Source organism: Vombatus ursinus, unplaced genomic scaffold (genome assembly GCF_900497805.2).
Source record: "Vombatus ursinus unplaced genomic scaffold, bare-nosed wombat genome assembly UNPS02014779.1, whole genome shotgun sequence".
NCBI classification, from domain to species: domain Eukaryota; kingdom Metazoa; phylum Chordata; class Mammalia; order Diprotodontia; family Vombatidae; genus Vombatus; species Vombatus ursinus.
In genome coordinates, this window is record NW_020954557.1 from 11,560,821 (window position 1) to 11,564,367 (window position 3,547).

At 38.5% G+C, this 3,547-nt stretch overlaps 1 pseudogene; it reads right to left on the minus strand.

Annotated features, from left to right (window-relative positions):
- Positions 1-332: 332 nt before the first annotated feature.
- On the minus strand, positions 333-680 carry LOC114045818 (annotated as a pseudogene).
- Between the last annotated feature and the right edge of the window lie 2,867 nt (positions 681-3,547).

Genomic DNA, 3,547 nt, shown 5'->3' on the forward strand with positions numbered 1-3,547 from the left:
AGTATCCTACATAAGAAGTCAAGTTTTCCATTTGGCTATCTCTCTTATGGGATGGCTCAACTTGGTCATGTTCACATACAGTCTCAAAAAGTCTAGGTGAGCCAATATCATCTAACCTCCTTCTGGCTCTTATTCACCAATGTAAGTAAGGATCTACATAACTTAGCTTAGGCTGATGTATAACTCAGATACCAGGCCTAGGACAGTTTCCTTTGCTCCCCCACTGAACAAGAGATTACATGATATAACTCAAACACTAGGGCTCAGATTTACTTTTTTTTTTTTTTAAAAACCAGTTATGGCCAGTTTGTCAAAGAATACTTTTGTACAGTTTACGTTTCACTGGTTTGTTCTGACATGCTTCTAACGATATCAGAATCACCTGGGTCAATGATAGCCAGAGTACATACTCTGTAGTACTTCCCACATGCTGTACCCAATTCAATGTTCTTGCCACTGTAGTGATGTACACCAGTTTTGGCCAACATAGAATAATATTCAATCTCTGATTTCCTCAAGGCTGGGCAGTTGTTGGCTAAGATGACCAGTTTGGCTTTGCCTTGTCTGATCATTTTCAGGGTCTGTTTGTAGCCTAGCACATATTTGCCGCTTTTCATGACCAGCTGGAGCCTCGAGTTGGTGGACTCCAGTGACTTTTTCATCTTCTTTGTGGCCACCATCTTCCTGCCTGCAGTGTGGGAGGACCGTCAGCCAGAGACCTGCCTCCAAGATGGCTGAGAAGCGAGAAAGCAGGGCTCAGATTTACTGCGCTAATACCTCAGAAGGTTGGTATAATCAGACTCTAGCCTGTCAGGTGGAGCATAAGGGCCTTCAAGGAGCCCCATATCCTTGTGAATTCTTGGGTCAGTAAATGAGATTGTGGGTTTCACGGCAGAAAGATTTATATATTTCAAGTTTCCCTTGAAGTTAGGAAGGACAGTGTTTATTAAAAAATTTTAGCACCAGAAGATGATCGTTGTAGAATCACAGAATCTCAACATGCTTCGGCAGCCATCCAGTTCAATTCATACCTGAACAAGAATCCCCATAACAATATTCCTGATAGCTAGTTGCCCTACCTTCACTTAAAGGCTTCCAGTGTGAAGGAATTCACTCTAACTGTTGAGGCAGTCCATTTCACTTTTGTGTGGCTTTCATTGATAGAAAAACATTATTTGTATCAAGCCTAGACCTACTCCCTGGAGCACTTCTACCCATTTCTCAAGGTTATATCCTCAGTGGTTAAAAAAAAAAAAAAATTAGTCAATCAACAAATGTTTATTGAGCACTTACCACATCCTAAGCACTATGCTAAGCACAGGAAATAGAAAAAAAAGAAAAAGATAAAACAACCCTTGCCCTCCAGGAGCTTACATTCTAACGAAGGGAGAAAATATACATAAATCAATATGTTATCTTCAGGGGCAGCTAGGTGGCACAGTGGATAAAGCACTGGCCCTGCAATCAAGAGGACCTGAGTTCAAATCCCGCTTCAGACCAAACACTTGACATTTACTAGTTGTGTGACCCTGAGTAAGTCACAACCCCAATTGCCTAAAAAAAAAAAAATTAAATAAAATATGTTATCTTCCTCAAGAGAATTAACAGAACAATTCTTAATAAGTCAATAATTGGAACAAGTCTTCAACAACTCTTCAAATATTTGAAGACAGCTATAATTGCCTTCACCAAGTTGTCTGTTCTTCAGAGTAAATACTCTTTCTTTTTGTAACCAATTCTCACAAAACATTATTTATTTCAAAGCCATTAACCATCCCAATTACTTGCTGGTTGTTTTCCAGCTTTTTCTAAAATGTGGCACCCAGAACTGAACATAGTACTCAAGATGAAATCTGACCAAGACAGTCGAATTATCAAAGGATCATAGATTTACTTATTTAAGGTACCAGCTTGGGGGGTGGGGGTTGGGGGGCTGAAGCTGGCTCATACTTAAGCCAGCTAGTACTGGCTCAAGAAAACCTATTGCTAAATTTTCAGTGTGAGCATTTACGCCTCATAAATTGGTAAGTGCTACAAAACAAGGCATGATTTGTTATTTTGTTGATTGTCTAGATTTAAGGAAGGGAGAAAGAAAATGCTAATGTTGTTGTTCAGTCATTTCACTCATGTTCAACTTTTTATGACCCCATTTGGGGTTTTCTTGGTAAAGTTACTGGAGTGGTTTGTCATTTCCTTCTCCAGTTTATTTTAAGGAAAGTAAGGCAAACAGTTAAGTTTCTTGTGTAAGGTCATGTAACTAACAAGTTTCTAAGGCCAGATTTGAACTCAGGAAGATGAATTGTCCTAATTCCAAGCCCAGTGCTCTATCCATTGTGCAACCTAGCAGCTGAAAATGCTAATAATGAAGATTAAATTTAATACTGTCTTGCATCCTTTTTTTTCCCCTAGAGAACCAGTTGTACTTACCAGCACCAAAGAGACCTTAGAGAGCATCTAATCCAACCATCCCATTTTACAGATTTAAACATGGAGGCACAGAGTGATGAAATTATTTACTCCAGGTCACCTAGCTAGTGAATAGCAAAGCCAAGATGTCTTGCCTCCAAATTCAGCTATGTATTCTTTAATTTGATCTTCACAATAGCCTTGCTAAGACTTCTTACTAATTTTTTCATCTGAGGAAACTGAAGCCCAGAGACCTAAAATGACTTGCCTTAAAAAATGCTTGTTGAATGAAAGAAGCAAAGGATGAGTGCTACCACATACTCTCCTTATCCCTGCTAATTGTTACAATAGCCTTGGGACCAGAAGCTAGTAATAAGAAAGCCTGAAGTGAAAAAAGAAAGGGATCAAGATGTAATGGCATCAGGGAGCAGCATCCACCATTCCCTATGCTGGGAAATCCAATTCTCCCTTAATATAAAATAAATAGCTAAATACTGATGCAACTGGAAAAAAACAGTATTGGTAGTGATGGGACTGGCAAAGAAAACAGCAGCTTTGGTAATGGGTTAATGGAATTGCTAATCAGTGCTCTTTATCTTGTGTCTGGAACTGAAGGAAAACTAGGCTAGGCTGATCAGTTCAGACTTTAAGCGACTATATTCATGGTGTATTAGCTATTTAGAAAAAAGCAAAATATTTAAAGATAGTACCTTATACAATAAACCTTAAATATTTTTTAAATCTTGAAAAATTTAACATATACTTTTTTTGCTGAAATCACTTGTTTTGTATGATTTGGGATTGAGTTTGCAGGATTTTGATGTATATTCTTTAGTTCTCCATCATGAAACCACCCTTTTATCACATTAGAACATTAAATATATTTTAGTGAACAGTCAGTCATTTTTCTACCTCAATGATGAGGACACATTTTCCCAAGTCTTTTGTTTATCGTCCATAGATTTCAGTAGGGCAGCTAGGTGGCACAGTGCATAGAGCACCAGGCCTGAAGTCATGAAGATCTGAGTTCAAAGCTATCCTCAGACATTTATTAGCTGGGTGACTCTGGGCAAGTTACTAAATCTCTGTGTGACTCAATTTCCTCATCTGTGAAATGGAGAAATACCTACCTTACAGGGTT